This window comes from Hibiscus syriacus, unplaced genomic scaffold (assembly GCF_006381635.1).
Source record: "Hibiscus syriacus cultivar Baekdansim isolate YM2019G1 unplaced genomic scaffold, ASM638163v2 tig00001799_pilon, whole genome shotgun sequence".
Taxonomy (NCBI): Eukaryota; Viridiplantae; Streptophyta; class Magnoliopsida; order Malvales; family Malvaceae; genus Hibiscus; species Hibiscus syriacus.
In genome coordinates, this window is record NW_024061890.1 from 518,878 (window position 1) to 542,049 (window position 23,172).

Below are 23,172 nucleotides of genomic sequence, written 5' to 3' on the forward strand. Positions count from 1 at the left end.
GTACGAAAGAAAAAGCTTTCTTATAGCATATACGATATATGTAAAGACTGAACTATCAAAGCAAACAAGATGTTTTGGAGCCGGGAAAAAAACATATGGCCATCCTTGGACTTGGTCTGCAACGAAAACACAAACTAGGATGACTTCATTTGTCAATGTCCAGAACGTCAGAATTATACATTGAATCAGCACCGGAGATACTACACTTGTATGTCCCATAACATTGAAGGACTCTTATACCATACGTACTCTCGTGGAGACCATATATATATATATATATCAATTTGGGACTCATTAAAGAAGTTATGATTAGAGGTATTCACAAATTTTTTTATTAAATGATAAGTTTATAAACTTTTAAATGATGACGAAATATAAAATTTTAAGGTATGAAAATAATTTATTGATAAAAAATACAAATGAAATACTTAAATTATAAATTATATGACAATTTAAAATTTTCAAGAGAGACAACATCCCTAGTCGTCCGACCGGTCTAATAGTAGATCTATGCCTAGTTGAAGGTGGGACATGGGCTCATTCTTAAACACAAACTCATACACAATTGTTTGAATATAAAATCTTTAAAGAGAACAACACTTCATTTAATTACTGAATCGATTTAATCCTTTAATTACTAAAGCCCATTTATGGATTCAAATCAAAACACAATTTTAAAACGCAGGAGCATAAAGCCAAGATAATAATAAGGTGAAATTATATTAGTCACTCGACTATTTTGCACTTTTACTTTTATCACTGATCTTTCAATCTGTCAATTAGACAACTTAATTATTTAATTATATCTAATCAAGTCACTAGTCGTTAATATTTGAAGGAAATATTGATGTGGCAGTTAATAAAATGAAATAATTATACATTAGTCCTCAATACTTATATGTTATATCAATTTAGTCCTAGTTAGAATTTAATTTAATAAATCAACTATTTAACCAGGATGTCGCACATGTCAACACATGGTCATGACACATGTCATCATTGATTTGATGATTTTTATTTATTTTATTTTATTTTATTTATAAAATAATTTTTCTATCCAATCAAATGGTAGCATGTGTTACCTCTCATTAGAAAGAAAATATGCTAGAGTTAAAATGCATTTGTGGGTGGAGTGCAAAGCCTTAACCACTAAACCAGACGCCTCACTTGGTATAATCTTTACACCAACATTTATTTATTTCTTAACATTATTAATGATAGAAAGTAGGAGTTTTCAAACGGTTAATTCGGTCACCAACCAAACCGAATTTTTATTAATTGAATTAATCAAACTTTTTTTTTCTTTAACTGTTAATTGAACCGAACCTTTTTTTTAATATCAACCGAACCGAATAAAGTTTGATTATTTCAGTTGGTTAACTGAATTAATCGAACTTTTTATATTTTTTAATTAGATTAATTTGAATATAGTAGAAATATTTTTATTTAGGTTAAAATTTAAATTAATAATTTAATGACCTAATGTGGTTACAAATAGATTGGATCTTAATTCTTAATGGGTTTTAGCTTAAAAATGTATTTAATATATATAATATATTTAATATTAATAAGTTTGGTTAATTCGGTTAATTAATTGATTTTGAATCAAATTAAACGTTAACTGAATATTGAAAAAATATTAATTGTTCATTGACCAAACTAAATCGATGAATGACCAAATTAACCAAACTAATTTGATTCGGTCGATTAATTCGGTTAAAATAAAAAAAATGAACACTCCTTAATAGAAATATAAAGAAATAAAAAAAACCAAATGATATTTAACTTTAATATTTTTATATTTTAAACTAAAAAAAATAAGTTTAATATTTATGTAATTTTAAAGTATATATATATATATATATATCATATCTTTATATTTGAAAACAAATTTCATGAAAAAATCAATAATGTAAATGTAAAAATAAAATATTTTAATATTTTAAACAAAATAAGTATAACATTTTTATATGAGCATAAGATAACTAAAACATAAATAATTAAAACAAGGAAAAATTAAAAATAGAAAAAATAACAAAAAAATGCTAATATTAAACTAAAGCGATTAATCATTTAAACAATTAAAAATAACATAACAAACACACCAAAAAGAAGTTCTCACAGAAAACATAAGATACCTAAAAAAATTTAAAATATTTTATTTAAAATTATAAAATATTTTTATTTTTAGGGTAAACTACATGGGTGGCCACTAACTACTGTCCATTTTCATTGACCATCGATATTTTGACTTGATCATACCACTCAACTATTTAAATGCTTCAATCAAGTTACATGCCGTTAATATTTAACGGAGTAGGCGACATGGCAGTTAAAACGGTTTGGTCTAATTATATAATTGGTTCTTATTACTTATATATTCTTTCAATTTAGTCCCAATTTTAATAAATTAAAATAATGACACGCACGAACGGAGCTAGGATTTTACTTCAGGTGTAAAGTATAATTAACAATAGAAAATGAGGGAAAAATCAAAATAAATCAAATTTAAAGTCTAAATTGGTAATTATCCCTATTTTTTAATATTAAACAAATTTGGGGAAGTGGTTCTAGCCTACATGGCTCTGTCACTGATGACATATGTTATGTCATCCTCTAGTTGAAAGAAAATAAATAAATTAACAAATGAGAAGGGAGATTTTGAAAAGAAAAAGACACTTGAGTAGAATGGCAAGCACCAAATCACTGAGCCAAGGAAACCATTTGCTAAACTTTAGACAACAAACAATATATATATTGTATGTTAGTAAATTAATTAATTTACTTAAAATTGATAATATTTTTATAATTATATTTTAAAAATTTTTTTGTATTTTTCTTAACTTATTAAATATTTTATTTTTATATTAATTTATTAAATATAATTTTATTTTTTAATAAAATAAAATTTTATCTTTTTCTTCACTTAAAAATATACTTTATGCTTATCTTAATTTTAAAAAAAATATTTTAAAATATCTTAAATTAAAATATATTTAAATTTTTATTATTATTTTAATATAAAATATATATTAAATTAAAAATAAATTAAATAAATTAATCATTCAATCAAATGATGACACATGTCACCAATGATCAAGTGAAGATAAAAACAAAATATAAATTTTTATACTAAAATAATAATAAAATATTTAAATATATTTCAAGTTAATATTTTTTTTAAAATTAAAATAAGAACAAAATATATTTTTAAGTGAGGATAAAGATAAATATATATTTTTACATTAAAATTAAATATATTAATAGTTTTAAAAATAATATACTTAATAAGTTAAAACAAAATAAAAATATTTTTAAACTTAAGAATTAAGATATAAAATTATTAATTTTCAGTAAATATTTATTATATAAATAAAATTTAAAATATTATTAAGATGTATAAAAATATTTACATACTAAGATACATGTTATATACTATTTGTTATTAAAATATGCCAAATGATTGCCTTGGCTCAATGGTTTAGTGCTTGCTACTTTACTCAAAGGGTCCTTTGTTCGAATCCCACCTTCCCACGTTGTTGTCCTCTGATTGGAAGAATACAAATCATTTAAATTATAAATAAATAAAAATAAATTTCAATCAATTAATGACACTTGCTATTATTTTAATTTATTAAAATTAGGACTAAATTGAAAGAATATATAAGTAACAAGAACCAATTGTATAATTAGATCAAACTATTTTAACTACCACATCATCTACTCTGTTAAATGTTGACGATATGTAATTTAATTGAAACATTTAAATAGTAGAGTGGTCTGATTGATCAAATCGAAATGTCGATAGTTTAGTGGTTACCCATGTAGTTTACCCTTATTTTTATATACTTGATTTCTTCCATAAATTTCATTTAAATGTTAATTGCATATGGCCTAATTGAAACATTTAAATAGTTGAGTCACTGATTGATCAAATCTAAATGTCGGTGGTCAAAATGAAAATGAATAATAGTTTAGTGGTCACCGTGTTATTTACCCTTATTTTTATATTACTTGATTTTTTCCATAAATTTCATTCAAAAAATTTAATTTCATTTGAATGTTTTTATTTCTTTGTCTCTATCATTAATAATGTTAAGAAATAAATAAACGTTGGTGCAAAATTTGTACCAAATGAGGTGTTTGATTTAGTGGTTAAGGTTAGTTCTACACCCAGGGGTCCCAAGGTTAACCACAAATGCATTTTGACTGTAGCCTATTTTTTTATATGTCACAATTTGATTGGATATAAATTAATTAAATAAAATAAAATTAATAAAATTTTATCAAATCAGATGATGACATGTGTCATGATCATATATTGACATGTGTCACATTAGGATTGAATGATTAATCTATTAAACTAAATTCAAATTAGGACTAAATTGATATAATGTATAAGCATTGAGGAAATGTATAATTATACCAATTATATTAATTGTCACGTCAACATTTCCTTCAAATATTAACGGCTAGTGGCTTGATTGGATACAATTAAATAGTTATGTGGTTTGATTGATAAAATTAAAAATCGATTATAAAAGTAAAAGGACTAAATAGTTAGGTGGTCAATGATATAGTTTATCTTAACCCTATAGTTTACACTAATAGTAATTGTTATACCCATTTTTTTAAAATAAATTTTAAAATAATTATGATTGTTAGGGAAATTTGCATTTTTAGATTAATTTGAATTAATTAATTTGATTTGGAGTAGTCATCGACCTTTGGTTTAGGTAAGTCGAACTCCTAAAATATTTTTTAAAATTATTTTAAGAAAAATCATTTTTAAGATAAAATGGTTTGTATTTACCAAATATTCATTTTAATGGTTCGGAAGTCAATTACACATGGGAGAAATTAACACCCCACAGAGCCCAAAATTAATACATGGTCACTTATACGTCATCTTTATAGAGGAATTTTCAAGTTCGAGTCAAAATTAAAGCATGATCCTTTGTATCGAACATTGGTTAATTATTTTTGAATCACAAAATTGCACAAAATTTGACTCGGTTTATTTTAAGTTCGTTTTTCATTCGAATGTCGTCGAATCACACTACTTCTATCAAGTTCTGATTTCAAGCCCATCCTACGAATGATGTCCTTGAAATATTTAAGTAAATAAAGAAATAAAAATAGTTTTAAAAAATAAAAAAATTACAAAAGAATATTTCACATTAAATAAACTAAATAAAATAAAATAAAAATTAATAATATATAAATACACTAGTGTTAAAAAACATAAATATATCTATGTACATAGTATAATATATTATGGATATATACATGAAAGGCAGCAAACAACAAACCATGCCAGAATTAAATTAAAATACAAGATAGTAAGGACTAAAATAAAAATATTAATAATTCAACAATTAAAAAAATAAACAATAACAAAACGCAGCGGCCAAATATGTGATCATTAGAGCTGGGTATATGGGCTAAGGCCCACGGGCTACCCGTATAACCTGCGGCCCGTGCGGGTTTCGGGCCTAAAAAATAAAGCTAGTTTAAATTGCTCGGACCGTTAAACCCGTGGGTTTAATGGGTATACCCGCGGGTAGCCCGCTTAATTTAATTATTTTTTCAATTTATTTTATGTTTTACGGATGACAATTCACGTTTAGCCCAATCCACGTTTTATGTGCATTTTAGCCATAGTTCAATTCACGTTTTATGTGCACTGAAATCTTAAACTCAACTCACGTTTTAATTTGATGATATCCAATTTTGAAGTTCAAACGTATTAATTATACCTATGGTAACGTAATATGATAACATAAGCAAAAAAGTTTCCATCTTTTTATATATGTATTTACCATTTATAATTAATACCATCAATATATATATAAATAAGCCATAAAATGTTTATTATACTCCAATAATTAATCATAAGAAAAACTATACATATACGTTAAAAAAAGAAAAAAAAAACAAATCAAAGTACTAAACCATGTATAAATATAATAATTAAATTAATTATAGAAAACTATATTTGAGGATTATATTGTATTAATTCAAAGATGGCGGAGCCCTTACACGATGAGCACATTAAAACTTGTCATGGTTTCCCTAAATACTTAAATACGTTGTTTTGTATGACTTATATTATATATAAGCCGTTATAAAATTTTAGGAACCATAGCCTCATTTTTTTGTTTCCCTTCTCCGTTGTTTCTCTCTATCTCCCCAACTTCTCTCGTTTTTCACATACACAGTGAACTGTAAACGGGTAAGCCCGTTTAGCCCGTGAATTAAATGGACGGGCCACGTGCCTTAGAATTCAAAACCGTTTATGATTGCGGGCTTTTTAAACCAGCTCTAGTGATAATACACTTTAATTATAGACCAAATCGCAAGAAACTAAAGTAGCATGGGTTAAATAGGTAAATAATCAATAAAATATAAAGCAGTGAGTAAACTGTAATAGCATAAAACTTGGAGACTAAATTTAAAAACTCAAAAGCCTCGGTGTGAGCACAAAATTGCATTAAGTGGAAACTAGAATTGCCCCTTACATGATTATCCCCTGTGCTAAAAACATGGAATCTTAACCCTCTTTACACGGCACTTTGCTTGGCTTGAATATAAGCCAAATAATGGGTTTTTAAAACCCTATTTTTATCTTAGTCTTTTCTATCGCCGCTCTCTCACCCAAACAAAAAGAGAGCCACAACTTTCTCTACCTATTTTCCCCTTTCCAAAATTTAGAGCCTAAAAATGAAACTTTTGAACCCCCAAACTTCAAAATAGTTTCTCTCAAACCTCCAACGAAACTAAGCCAAGATTTAAAGAGCAACGAGGTTACCTCCGACGGATTGAAGATGCAGTGGCTCTGATGATCGACAGTGATGAACAATGTAACCTCTTTTTAGGATTTCTTTCTCTTTGATCTCTCTTCTTCTAAAATCCCTCTAGGATTTTTTTTTAATTTCGAAAGATTCATATGTTTTTTCCTTTTTTCTTTCTTTTTTTTCTTTGTGTCGGAATCGTCTTTCGGTTGGACCCGGAATTGGGTTTCGACTTGGATTAAACGAATTGGAGTCGCCACGATCATTTATCTAAAAATAAATAGGTTGACCGGATACCTTATTTCTTACCTGATCTGCGTCTTACCAGTGATATGTCAGATTCAAGAGTCGGTTACAGTCAAGGAAGGGTTAGCACCATTGAACTGCCCTTTCGGTACTACATAATTTCCAGTTGTCTTTAATTAAGAAAGTTGAAAGTGTAAAATAACGATCCAAAACTTACCATTGATTGATTGAAAATGTACTCTTAAGAAGGACAAAAAGCCATGTTAGATAAAATGGTAAGAAATAAATTAATTAATTAAATTAAAATACAGAAAAAACAAATTAAGTAAAACGATAAAATGAAAAAAGCAAAGATAAAATAGTAAGTAAAAATAAATAATAAAAAAATATAAAAAATAAAGAAAAAGAAGGAAAAATATAAATAAACAAAATAAACAAAATAATAATAACAAAGTACGAATAATATATATAAAAACAAAAGAGTAATATATATAATTAATAAAGCAAATAATGAAAAGAACATATATACATATGAATAAAAAAATATAACCAAATAAAGATAATTACAATATATATATATATATAATATATATATATATATATATATATATATATATTAATAATACGCTTATAAGTAAAATATTTAAATATATATATATAATAAATATAGTATTTAAAAAATAATCAAATGAAAATAAATAATATATATATATATAATAATAATAATATGGATAATAAAAGGAAATGAATAAAATATATCTAATAAATAAAAGGACTAATATAAAAGAAAAGTCAAAATTGGAATCAAATTCGGAAGAAAATTAGAGTTAAAATTGCGAATTATGGAGTGAAATGAAAGTTTCAAAACGAAGGGGGACCAAAAATGGGATTTACCCACTTCCCTCTGCTTCAAGTTCTCTTACCCTCTGCTTCACCTCGTTATTCATAGCTTCAAACTCTTCCTTGGTTATCTCAAATTCGGAAGGGATAGGCCTGACATGTTCCTCTATGGTACGGGTGTCCTCATAGTGTAGCACCGGGATGTTGTCATTTTTCCTTAATCTTTGCCACTCCAAATAATCCGGAGTAAGAATATCTTTGGCAGCCACGATATCCATCCGGAACACTTTCTTCCACGAATCGACTACCTCTTTGATCATCTTTTTATAGTTATCACCATGGTACACAAACTCTTATGCAGATAATCCATATGTGGCCGGGACAAACTGACGTGCCCCATACTGTCGAAGTGCAAACAGCGGAGAATATCCAACTCTACCTCATAGTCCAATTAGAGTCATAGTGTCGGAATCCCCACACCGGAAAAGAAATTCACTGTAGAATAACCAGGGGGATCTCCAGGCAATATCCCGATCTTGAAGATGAGTGAATACTTTCATCCACTTTTTCTTTGAAGCGCCTTCATGCCATTTCATAGCGATGAACTCTCCCAAAGGTGAATAAGTGGCGTTGAATCGGCGGTAGGCAACCCCATTAGTCTTCCAGAAGTGGATGTGAATCCAGACATAAAGGATCTGAGCACACCCAATGAACCTTCCTCCGCCAGTTCTTCTGCAATGATTGAGAGACCGAAAGGTCTCGGCTAAGATGGTCGGTGATGGGTTTACTCACCTCGAGAGTTGTTCAAATAGATCTACCACAACTATATCAATGTATCCCAAAGTCTTTGGGAATATAATCAAGCCATACAAACCTATGGCGAAGATATCTATTATCTTCCACTCATCGGGATGGTTCTTCATCAATTGATTGATATGAAGCCAACCAATTCCTTCCCCGCTGCCTTTACATCGAGCCCGATCAATTACCCATTTTTTGTCAACCCCATCAACCTTGGCCAATGCATTCTTGAAAGACTGACTTTTGATGTGTTTAATGTAGGCTCACTTTAGTTCGATACTCTCACAGTGCAGCAATGTAGTGTACTCTTCAATGGTGGGCACCATGTCCTCCTGGTTAAAAGTGAAGCAACTGTATCCCGAGTTCCAGAATTGAACCAAGGCTCTGATTAAGGGCTCATCAGTCTTACATAAAGCAAAAGTACAATGTCACCGTACCGCTGGTTGAACTTCTATTTCTGGTCACTCTTCCAATTGTCTCAGATGTCCCAAAGCTCTTACACATAGTTCTGCTTTAGGCTGATAGAGGCGTAGCTAACTAGCTCTGATACATAGCTTCCTTGAAGATTGTCTCCATTTTCCTTCCGAGTCTTCTCGGACCATAGTCGTACCTCGGGGTTTTTTATCTCTTGTATTACAACACCTTTTCCATTAATTCAGATTATTTTGTGTGTAACAAACACCTTTTTAAGGATCAATAGCCTCTTGTTATGATGCAAATGCTAAAAAACAAACACAAAGGAAAAAAGTTAGTAAAATAAAAAAGAAATATAAACGATGAAATAAAGAAAGCAAAGTAAAAAAACTAAACAGCGTGGTTAGGGTAAAAATATCCTGGGTTTTGGGGTAGGCTCTATTTCTTTATAGTCCCCCGGTTTAGGTTCTAAAAAATGGTACCCGAGTTCTCCTTGTTGATGCCCCCTTGGGCTTACCAGACCCTTAGTCCTAAACCCATCACAGGCTTGTGTGGACTAAGTTAAACTCGAGAGGACACATTCCCTTATGTCTGTGCGGTGAATAAATTCACACGAAGACATAAGGTATATGAATCCCGAAGGCTACTTGCTAGGTATGTGCGGTGAATAAATTCACACGAAGGAGTCGCTTTTACCCCCACTTAAATAGGGTTCAGAGCTCAGGTTTAGAGCCTTAAGATGAAAAATGAGTTTGGAAGGCTGAAATCATTAGAAAACGGTTAGTACAACTATTTACTCAAAAATATAATCAAAAGTAAGCAATAAGGATCGAAATGTTACCTTAAAATTTAAATTTACCCTTTTCATTAAAAAGACAAATTAAGTAAAACGATAATATGAAAAAAAGCAAAGATAAAATAGTAAGTAAAAAAACAAATAAAGAAAAATATAAAAAATAAAGAAAAATAAGGAAAAATATAAATAAAACAAATAAACAAAATAAAAATAACAAAGTACGAATAATATGTATATATATATAATAAAAGAGTAAATATATATAAATTAATAAAGAAAATAATGAAAAGAACATATATACATATAATGAAGAAAAAAATATAACCAAATAAAGATAATTACAATATATATTTATAGTAGTAATACACTTATAAGTAAAATATTTAAATATATATATTTATATATAATAATAAAATATAGCATTTAAAAAATAATCAAATGAAAATAAATAATATATATATATATATAATAATATGAATAATAAAAGCAAATGAATAAAATATATGTAATAAATAAAAGGACTAATATAAAAGAAAAGTCAAAATTTGAATCAAATTCGGAAGAAAATTAGAGTTAAAATTACGAATTATGGGGTGAAATGAAAGTTTCAAAACGAAGGGGGACCAAAAATGGGATTTAACCACTTCCCTCAAAAACACGCGGATCCCTAAGGGATCCGCTCGGGTCATCGAGTCGAGTTTATGGGCCATATAAAACCCAAAAAATGTTTTAATTTCTCTCATTTTCTCTTCTTCACACACGAAGCCCCCATTTTCTTCAGCATCCTCTCATTTGTTCTTCAGATATGAAGAACAAGGTCATGATTCTTCAAGAACCTAGAAAAAGGCCACCATACGCCGCCTCGCCGCCGCCGTTGACCAGCGCCAGCCACCGGTCATCGGCGACGATATCTAAAAAAGATTGTTTTTTTGAAAGCTCTTCGGATTCTCTTTTTAAAAATCAAAACTATTTTTTTAAAAATCGCTCTAGAAAGGCATAGATCTAGGAAAAAGTTTTAAAAAATAAGGGCCTCACTTCATTCTACGACCGAAAAACTTATTTTTTTGGTTTCGAATAAAAAACAACATGAAAGAAAAGACATGCAAGCCACCAAAACGAGGAAAGGTACGAACTTTACCTTTTATTCTTCTCAAAAATTCAAAAAAATGCTTCGATTTTACTATGATATTGCTCGTAATTTTGCTTGTATTCAGTATCAAAAAACGTGTGTTACAAATGGTGTTGATTACACTTATTTATAATCAAAAAAACCTATTTTTAGATTACATATTTGATTCCTATTTGAACTAAAACTCGTATGTTTGTTTCATGGTTGGTTGTGAATGAGTCCCTTTGACTCACGTTTGTTGAAGGCAGAGAAAACCGGTGGTGAACTCGGCTGTTGGAGCAGCGGCGTTGAACGGGATGCTGGGTGCTTGCGGCGCCAAAGGAGAGTGAAGAGATTAGGGTTATTTGGAAGGGTTCCATGCGGGTTGCTCCGGCGAATGCGGGTTAGGTGCAACTGCTTTGGTCTTTGGGTTGTTGCACATGCGGGCTCGTTGGGCCAATGTTTGGTCTTCGTTGGGCCATATGCAAATGTTTGTTAGGCCTACAAATGTAAAAAATAAAATTAATAAAATTATATATATATATAATATAATATAATATAAATATTATAATAGTGAGGGTACGACGAAATCATGTGTCTACACCCTAGAAATGGTTTTTCTGTTAATTTTTTGATTTTTTATTTGAATCTCTTTCCTCTTTTTTGTTGATTTTGTATCTCATTTTTCTCCTTTTTTTGATTTTTTTCTCATATCCTCTTCTTAACGATTCCTCCCTTTTTATGGCTAGTCTCCTCTTCTTTTTACTCAAATTTGGTGGTGTCTTTAAAATGAGTTGGTGGAAGTAATGAAAGCCACCATTAAAAATCCAAATTTTTTGCGTTTAGGTTTTTTTTGGATTTTAATTTATTTTGGTGAGTTTTGATTAGGTGAACTGTTGCTGAACAGTGGTGGCTCGGTGATCAGAGTTGATGGCGGTGACTTTTCTCCGCCCTGGTGGTAGCGGCGAAAGTAGTGAGATTAGGGTTAAAGTAGATTAGGTTTTTTCTCAGGTTTGGGCTGATTATGTTATGTGCTAGGTTTATTTTTTGTATGGGCCGATTTTGGGTTTGGGTATGTTGTAATGGACCTGCAAAAGGAAAATAAATAAAATATATTAGTATTATTAAAAAAATAAAATAATAAAAATTAAAAAAATGATCCAAACGAAAATTGATGTCAACACCTTTCCCTCTTTGCCCATTGGTTTCCCACTTTGCCCATTTGTGTGAAGACATGAATAGGGCAAAGATAAAAGGATAAAAAAAATCGATTTTCTCTTTTGCTTTGAATCTTTATTTTGTCTAAAGCGAGACTGCAAATGATCTTCACTCAAGGGAGATTTTTTCAAGATTTTGTTTCAAGAGAAACATTCTCAAAAGAGTTGAAATTTATTCCTTTAAAAAGAATAACATCAGAAGTTGTACTTTTCAGAGAATATAAATTTTGAGCAAGTCAATTTGTTTCAAAAGAAACAATGTCAATGATTTAGGTTCCAAAGGAAGCTATCCCAAACGAGATAAAATTGGTTTCAAAAGAAATTATCTCATGTAAGATAAAATACTTACTTTTGAGAGAGGATTGTATTAAGTGAGACAAAATTTTGTTTAAGTTTTTCTTTCAAGGGAAAGTATCTCGAGCGAGATAAAAATTGTTTTAAGAGAAATAATCTCAAGGGAGACACACAATCTATTATTTCGCGCTGAGAAAGTCTAGTCGTTGTTTGATGATTCGACCCTTCGTTTGAGGGCATCGGGTTTGTCAAGAATTTTGTTCCTTCATGATGAGGACGACTAGTCGTATTTGAAAGACTATATATATGAAGACAACATTGTTCCTTCATGTTGAAGAAGTTTGATTGTCTAGAGATAATTTGACTTTGGAAATGATATTGCTCCTTCACGTTTGAAGAGATTTGGCATTTTTTGGGGTGATTTGCTCAATGTCAAATATGATGATGACATTACTCCTTCACATTGAGGAGATCTAGTCAGTAGATGATATTGTTCCTTCGTATTGAGAACGTCTAGTCGTGTTCAGGTAATTTTCTTATTCGCTTGTGGAAGTAAAATTTGAAGACAATGTTGCCTCTTCATGTTGAAGAGATCTAATTGTCTTTAGAAAACTTGCTTGTCAAAGATGACATTTCTCCTTCAGGTTGATGAGATCTAGTTGTCTCTTTCCCGAAAGGCTTGTAAAAAAATTGTGCATGTATAATACAACTATTTTGAATGTGAGGATGAAATTCATCTGATGTCTTTGATCTTTTTGAAAATGAGCTTTCAAATTTTTCCTCATGAGAGGTGAAAATGGTCTTACATAAGAAAAAATTTCAAGAGAAATTTTAAAGGTATCCTCGTGAAAGAGAAGTCCAAATTTATTTTGTTGCATGTGATGATGAATGTTTGATGCAAAAATGCAAATTCATGTAACATGTATGTCTATGTGAAATGCATGTTTTCTTAATCGACATTTATGAATGGTTGCACGAGCAGTCTTCATTCTCTACCTGACTTGGTCATCTTTATTATTATTTTGCACTAGAGTGCCCCTTACAAATCTTGACTTGTGTCAACTTGTTCTTCTTTCCCCAAAAAATCTTACCCTAAAATTTCATCTTTTTTCGCCCCAATTCTGATCATGAGCTTTTATGTCTGAGAGACATTTGCCAATTTCCATGTCTACTCTAAGAGATTATCTTGTTTGAAAATGTTTTTCCTCCTCTTTAATTTTTAAAAGGTGAAAAAGTTTGATGAAAAGGTTTTGAAAAATGATGTTCATTACTTTGAGTTCACAATTGAGATAAATTATAAAGCAAGAGTTCATTGGATATCAAAGAAACAACTGCTCCTTTGGTCCTTCAAATTATAGCTCATCGATAGGTTTCAAGATTAAGTGAGTTGATTTTAGGTTAGCTTTCTAAATTTTATATGGTTTCTGTCATCGAGTTGTCATTCTCTTCTCTGCTCATGTGAACATTATGACATGTCCTTCCTTTTCATCTTGGCATTTAGATCGGATGCAAAAAAATGACACAACTAGCATAATCAACTGTTCGACCTTTTAAAACATTTATATTTCTATTATCTGAAATCTTCTATTTGTTCAAGCTTTATAGACTCTTTTAGAACATGTAGTGCAGAAATATCGGTCTAAAGATAGAATTCATGAGTGCTTGTATAAAGTTAACTATAACAAGTGTTTCTCAACTTCCTTAGTCCATGTTCACCGAAAATCCTTATTCATTTAAACCTCAGAATTCACATTTTTTATTTAATTAATTTTGGTCTCTTTTGACTTTATTTTAGCTTACCTGAAGGATTTTATTTTAGCTTACCTGAAGGATTCATCTCATCACAAAGTCTTTGACTTGACAACCATAGTGGATCAAACACCGAATTGCCATGTATCCGATCGATGTCATAGTTTGAATGTAATCTATTCATAAAGTCAAAGATTTTGAGTTAACTCTATAACTAATTACTTTAGTGAAATAGCTCAACTTTATTACACATACCTTATAATAATACTTTATTAATTTCCTGGGTATACAGATTCGATTTCTTAACTCATTGAGAAGAACCTATTATAGTCTAGGTGTCGTTGAGAGTCAGAAAATTTTATCCTTAGAATTCAATTCCTAAGAAACTGACCTAGATTAAATTCATATCTCCACTATTCCATCTGTGAACATTATGATCATCATTGAACGTCCTCAATAGAAACACAATCCAATCAGCTTTGTAATATCATACGTAAGAGATACCCCATTTTGTCTGCTCCTATACATACATGAATGTCATGCCCTTTGATCATCACTTTGTGAGAGGAAAGGATATCTTGGTCCCTACAGAGAAGGGTGAGATATTTTGGTGAATCTTTTATAGTAGATTCAAGGGTCCTTGTTTTACAAGGGTTCAATCTTGTCACTTTCCAAAGTGGCTATAGCTTTGATTCTCAAGAGAACATTTAATTCAACTGATATTTAAATAATTTCAAGGTTAAAACTTGTTTCATTGTTCATAACCTTAGAAAGTAGCATTTTGTTTAACATATTCAAATGTTCAATGACTTACAAACTTGTAAACAGAGAAGAAAAAAAAGAAAAACAAGTTCAAACAGGATGAGATGTTTTTTAATGCTAGTGCAACAAAACTTCGTGATGAATGCAAATGTCTTCTCTTGATTCTCACTAGGATACCCTATTACCTATCAAATGTTCATGCCCTTGAATCAATCATATTTTAGACCTTGCACTTCATTGTCCCACAGTTCTCAACAGTGTGCCCTGAACTTCCTAAGTGGTAGCTACACATGGTGTTGGCTTAGCTTGAATTAGAGTCTCAAGTATCTTCCCAACATGGGAACAACTCTTCATATGTCATTAGAATTGCGTCAATATGAGTTTTTTCTCGGATTATCTTATGAGGATTAGTCCCGTGACTAGCTGAATAGGAACCCACTATATTTACTTCAGCTCATTTCTCTACGTCAACACTATTGGTACCCCAAATCTTGTCATTCTTGATAGATATTTCAATCATTTCTCCATATACGGAGATGTAAGAGAACTTTTTAGCAGCAACACCTAGCATATGGTTGATATATGGAGACTTTAGCGTATCGATGAACATGGTGATGAACTCCTTTTCAGTCATTGATGTGTGCACTAGAGATGCAACATCGCTCCATCGATGTGCATAATGTTGGAAGCTCTCGTTATGCCTCATCTCTATATTTTGTAAAGTTGTTAGATTGGGGGTATGTTAGTCATGTGTTTATATTGACCTAAAAATACATGGGCCAGATCCTTCCATGAGTAAATCTAAGCGCAGTTTAGCTGATTGTACCACTTAGAAGTAGGTTCGATCAAATTGTCTTAAAAATAATGAATTAGCATTTTATCGTTGTTGGTGGATCAAATCATCCTTTGAATAGACGTCGTGAGATGGGCAGTAGGGCAACTGGTTCTATTTTATTTTTTCAAAATCAGACATTTTGAATTTAGGCGGGAGTAATAGGTCAGGAACCAGGGCTAACTCACATACATCCACTTTATCTTGGGAGCTCTGCACTTTTAGTCTTTTGAAGTAGTCTTTACACCAATCTTTTAAATTCTTGGGCATCTTATTCTCAGCTTTCTGACAGCCAGAAACCTTCTTAGGTAAAATAACTAGTTGTGGAGTAGCTTGTGCCAACACGTGCTTGGGGGTCTTAACGGATGAGGAAGCTTGTTCTTTGCCTTTTTTCTGATTGAGGTTAACCAATTTTTTCACAATTTGGTCAATCATTCTGGCTTGGTTTTTCAAGATGCAATCCATAGTGTTTTTTTTGTGATTACTCTAATTTGGCTTCCTAGTCTTGTTACATTCTTTTTAAATTATCTTGTAGTTCTTTCTTCAGTTCATCAAATCTTGCTTTCATTCTTGATTTATTTGTCATGTGATTAAAACCATTGTCATCAAATTCTCCATGAATTAATTCTATGTTTTCATTAATGATGCATGCAAAGATGCTTAAATAAATGTAATGCAGAATGCAAATATGTAAATGCAAATGTAAAATATATTGATCCTAACGATGAATATCATAGAATAATTTTCATCAGAGATATTAGTTTTTACAGCTACAAAACAGTCCACTTTATAGACATGTTTTCGCTTGGACACTAGGTCTGAAATGGGTATATGCTTTGTCTTGGAGCTTCGTCTTCGAAAACTATACCCCTCAAGTGTTCTATGACCATCTCGGTTAATGCCCTGTGGTGCTGGAGCATGCATCATTCCTTGATGATTAAAGATGGAACGGTCATAGGTAAGATTCTACCACTATATTACTTCTCGAATCTAGAGCACCTTTCAAGTATATAATGTTGTTCTCTTAGTCAAATTTGATTTATTATCTTCAAGCAAGCTTTATACTAGTTCTTTAAGCTTTCCTTAGTTATCAGCGCATGTCTGCGTATGCAACTACTTGATTGAAAACATTTTCTCCCCTTATGAAAATTTTCACTTAGATAGTCACTTGTGGATCAACACATTTGGATCATGTCATGATAATGCAATGCAAAAAGGTAAAAAAATGACACAAAAAATGAGAAGTTAGTACGAGTAAGTTAATCGATAAAAATAAAAATGTTTTTCATAGATGAATATAACATCTACCTTATCATGATATCTACCCAACATATTTTTATTAAATAGTAATTCTACCTGAACATGCCTTCTACTTGACATGCTTTAATTTCAAAAATTTAATCATAACCGCATGGTATCTAGTTCTCATGTTTTCATTCGAAAAGAAATTTCTTCTATAAATTCAAAGAAGAATGTGAAGGTTCAGAGTCGTTCCTCCTTTGTGAACATCTACATCAATACTTACTGACGAATAGAGGTTCAGTATGGCTCTACCTAGGGTGACCAGTCTATGGTTCACTATATGCGTAGTTTCGACTCTCTGGGAAAGAGTACTCGAATTGTCCTTGATGTTGGTGCCCATTTGGGCTACCAAAACCTCAATCTTTACCCATTACAGGCTTCAAACATAATGATTTCAATTCGAGGGGATCCACTTCCCTATTTCTATACGAGAAAGTAAATTCCCACGGAGGTACAAGGAGTGTATCCCAAAGGTTAATTGCTATAGCTCATACGGGGAATACATTCACCACGAAAGCATAACGTCCACCCCTACTTAATTAGGAAGGAGCTCGGGTATAGAGCCTATGGCATGCCAGTGCACGTGATGTGTGTGAAGAGGAACATATAAATCTTTGATAAAAACAAAACAAAGATAGAATCACTTCTTAAGGAAGGATTCAATGAAGCTGAAAACATGAGTTTAAACATTAGTATAAATATTTACATAAAGAATGCATAATAAATTAACCAATGTCCAATAAAAAGGGTCGTAAGCTAATTTTGGACTCGAACTTATAATTTGCATTATGTATAAGCGATTAACGACCTAACTCTCGAAAGTCCCTAGTGGAGCCGCCAGCTGTCTTAATTTTTTTGAAAATTAAATTTTAAAATAATTATCACTTTTTAGGGAAATTTGGATTTTTGGATTAATTTGAATTAATTAATTTGATTTGGAGTTGTCATCGACCTTATTCCTAAAAACGTCTTTTAAAACAATTTTAAGAAAAAATATTTTAAAGACAAAAAATGGTCTACATTTACCAAAGATTCATTTTAAGGGTTCGAGAGTCGGTTACACATGGGGAAGGATTAGTACCCCACAACGCCCAAAATTGGTACTTGGTTGCTTATACGTCGCTGTTATAGTGGAATATGTAAGTTCAAGTCAAAATTAAAATATGATCCTTTTTATCGAACATTGATTAATTATTTTGAATTACAAAATTGCACAAAAATTGACTCGATTAATTTCAAGTTCGCTTTTCGTTCGAATGTTATCGAATCACACTACTTCTTTCATGTTGTGTTTTCATGTCTATTCTACGAATGATATCCTTAAAAATATTTAAGTAAATAAAAAAATACAAATAATTTAAAAAAATAACAAAAATAAAAAATAAATTACAAAGGAATATTTCACATTAATAAATATGACAAACTAAATAAACTAAATAAGACAAAACAAAAGTTGGTAATATATAAATACACTAGTGTTGAAAAACATAAATTTATCTATGTACATAGTATAATATATATATATATATATATATATATACACACACATGAAAGGCAGTAAACAACAAATCATGCCATAATTAAATTAAAATACAAGATAATAAGGACTAATATAAAAAAAAACACATAATTTTATCTATGTACATAGTATAATAATAACAACAACAACAATATATATACACACACGCATGAAAGGTAGTAAACAACAAATCGTGCCAGAATTAAATTAAATATAAGATAATAAGGACTAAAATAAAAATATTAACAATTCAGGAACTTAAAAAAGAACAAATAACAAAACGTAGCGGTCAAATATGTGATAATACCCTTTAATTAAAGACCAAATCGCAAGAAACTAAAGTAACATGGGTTAAATAGGTCAATAATCCGTAAATATAAAGTAGTGACTAAAATGTAATACGCATAAAACTTGGAGACTAAATTAAAAAGCTCAAAAACCTTTATTTGAGGACTAAATTGCATTAAATAGAAATTGTAATGGTCCCTTAGATGATTATCCACTGTGCTAGAAACATGGAATCTTAACCCTCTTAACGCGACACTTTGCTTGGCTTGAATATAAGCCAAATAATGGGTTTTTAAAACCCTATTTTTGTCGGTTATTTTATATTAAAAACCTCAAATAAATAATTATTTAAAGAAATAAAGCCCATCAGGAATCATTTGGAAAAATAACACCTAAATCGTGCATATAGGAAGATCTCGCAGCCCGCAAACAGCGTGTTAAATCCTCGCACCTTCTAACATGCGGGATACATTCGACATGGGCGGACTTTCCAGGTAAACTAATAAAAGAATTTGATAAAATGACATCGCTCATTGCAAAGCGCGAGGTAGTCGAAGAACCAAAATATCGCGAGATTTACGAAAGACCTCGCGACCTGCAATGTGCGAGGATCTTTCAAATTCAACTTAATAAGAAATAAATATAATAATAATATTAATTAATAATATTAATTATTAAATATAATAAATAATTAAAATATAATAATAAATAAATATAGTAATTCAAAATATATATTTTATAAATAATAATTATAATATATTTTGTAAATTTTGAAATAATTAAAAATTATATGTATAATATATTAAATATAATTAATAATATTATAATTATAATATATTTTGAAAATTTATAAGATAAAAGCTTATATTAATTTTTTGAAAACAATAATCTTGTGCCTTGCAAACCGCGAGGTACTAAAGGAAAAAAATATTTTTGTATGGGTTGTACGTGGAAATAGGCATTGGTGCCATGTTCAAGTCAAACTCGAATCTAGCAACGCAAGAATGCCTTGGCATCAATGATGATGATACACCTAAATCGTTCTGTGTGCCGCGTTTGCTTATTAAATTGAAGTTGTTTCTCAATTTACCCTCGGACTGTGAACAGCTGGATCAAAGTCGAACTCCGCTCGTATCCAACTTGACACACTGATACCATCATCAACATCAGAAAACAATGCATACAACTCCATCAGCCTTCCAAATAAAAATTAATATCAGCTTTTATCTTATAAATTCCAAAATATATTATAATTATAATATTATTAATTATTATATTTTAATATATTATACATATAATTTTCATTATTTCAAATTTACAAATTATATTATAATTATTATTTATAAAATATCTATTTTAATACTATATTTATTTATTATATTTTTAATTATATTATATTTAATATTTAATATTATTATTATTATATTTATTTATTGTGTTTATTTGTTATTAATTTCGATTTGAAAGGTCCTCGCGCATTGCAGGGCACGAGTTCCCTCATAAATCTCGCACTCACTATATTTTGGTTCTCAGGTTATCTCACGCTTCGCAATGTGCGAGGTCATTTTATCCAATTCTTTTATTGGCATACCAGGAAAGTCCGCCAACATCGAACCTATCTCGCGTGTTGAAAGGTGTGAGGATTTAACACGATGTTTGTAAGTCGCGAGATTATCTATATGAACGATTTGGGTTATTCTTTCAAATAATTCATGGAGTGTCCTATTTATTTAAATAATTATTTGAAGTTTTTAATATAAAATTACTATTTTTATCTTAGTCTCTTATGTCGCCGCTCTCTTACCCAAACAAAAAAAGTGCCACAACTTTCTCTACCTATTTTTCCATTTTTCAGAATTTAGAGCCTAGAAATGAAACTTTTGAAACCCCTTAACTTCAAAATAGTTTCTCTCGAACCTGAAACGAGACTAAGGGCAAAACTTTTGAGATAATGTTCTTGAATAAATTAATTCATGAGATAATGCACTCCCTAGATTAATTGCTCAAATAGGGTGAAATCCACAGTGTTGGCCGTAGGTCGCCATGCCATCCGGGTGACCTACTACTTGGCCAGCTTCCCAATGAACACACATAGTGAATGAACGTGTTGCATGGCACATGCACGTCCTCAAGCATAGGTCGTCATGCACTCCTGCTCCTCGCGTGATTCCTCTTGCAGCTGCTCAGGAGACCTCATGCATGCACCTATTCCTCCTGCTCCTCGCGTGATTCCTCTTGCAGCTGCTCAGGAGACCTCATGCATGCAGCTGTAATAGCTGCATTATTGCAGCATGATTTGAGCTGCAAAATGTCATAGCTTCGAGCCATAGCTGCTCCCTCGTGCCATAGCTTCGAGACTGTCCCCTCTCGTTATCATAGTTGCATTGTTGCAGCGTAAAATCAGCTACTGCATGCAGTAATTAGTGTTGTATTATTGCAGTGTTCAATGGTTGAAAAATTTACAGCCTTCAACGTGAATTATACAGCTCAAATTGATTGCAGCTTACCAACCGTGCAAAGATCATTATATATTGAATATGAGGGGTTTAGGGTAGAATCATAAGAAAGAAAGAAAATTTGGCAAGAGAAAGGAAAGGAAAGGAAAAGAAGAAGAATAAAGGGAGATAAAGGCTCAAACATCATTCGTGAGGTAATTTTTAATTGTTTAATTTAGTTTATTATATTAAATAATTAGTTTGTTAGTTTAGGGTTTAGGGTAAAACATAAATTTAGTTAATTAGTTTGTTAGTATAAATTATTAGTTTGTTAGTTTAAGTTATATTATATTAATTTGTTAGTTTAAGTTATATATTAGATTATATAAAAAATTAGTTAATTAGTTTCTTAGTTTAAGTTATTAAATGTAAAAAAAATATTTAATTAATTTGTTAGTGTGTTTAAACATATATTAGGTTGTTTGTTGAAGTTTAAGTTATATTATAAAAAAAGTTAATTAGTGCTTAATTAGTTTGTTAGTTTGTTATTTTAACTAAATTATATTATAATAAAGAAATAGTTATTAGTTTAAGTTATATTATAATATATTAGATTATATAAATTAGTTGTTTAATTTATTGTTGTTTAAAGAAATAATTTTTTTACACGTACATGTATTAATCTACAACATTTTCTCACGTACATATTGATTCGAAGAAAGAAACAAGAAAGGAAAGGAAAGGAAAGGAATAAGACATAAATACGGGGTAATTTATTGTTTTTTGTTGTTCATTTTTTGTTGTTGTATATGTGTAAATTAGTTAGTTAGTTAGTTTATATTAGAGTATATAAAATTAATTTGTTTAATTTATTTCCGTTTAAAAAAATATTGTGTTTACAAATATTTAGTATTTATTTTATATTAGATTATATAAAATTAATTTGTTTAATTTATTCCAGTTTAAAAAAAATATTGTGTTAAAAAATATTTAGTGTCAAACCATTCCCGCAGATGACGAAGAAGGTCAACTTCTGTCAGGGGAGAAAATATTTCATAGACTATTTTGGGCATTTAAGGCATGTATTGAAGGATTTCCATTTTGCAAACGTATGATCCAAGTAGATGGTACGTGGCTGTATGGTCAATATAGACATGTACTTTTGATGGCAGTTGCTCAAGATGGTGAGCGAAATATCTTCCCAATTGCATTCGCCATTGTTGAGGGAGAGACAACAGAGGCTTGGGATTTCTTTCTGACCAATCTACGTCAATATGTCGTTCGTGAAGATGAAGTTTGCTTGATATCCGATAGAGGAACGGGTATTTTGGCGACATTTGAATGACCAAGAAGTCGTTGAATACCTCCGTATGCATATGTGACATTTTGTATCCGTCATATTAGCAATAATAGTATCGACCAGTTTCATAACGCACACATTCGTAGCGAGATAGTCAGCATAGGTAAGTTTTATTTTCAATATTTGTGTAATTTTTACGTGGTTTTTTAATTGCGATTTAACACAATATACTATGAAACCTGATACGAACTACGTCGATCAAATTTTGACAAGAGATTGGAGAATTTGAAGGTATTTTACGATGATCAGCTTGTTTGGAAGTGGGCTTCAAAAATATCGCGGGAAAAATGGTCGCAAGCATACGATGAAGGTCGAAGATATGGACATATGACAACAAACCTTGCCGAGGCCATTAATTTGGTACTAAAAGGTAGACGCCATCTCCCAATAGCGAGTGTGGTGAAAGAGACATACT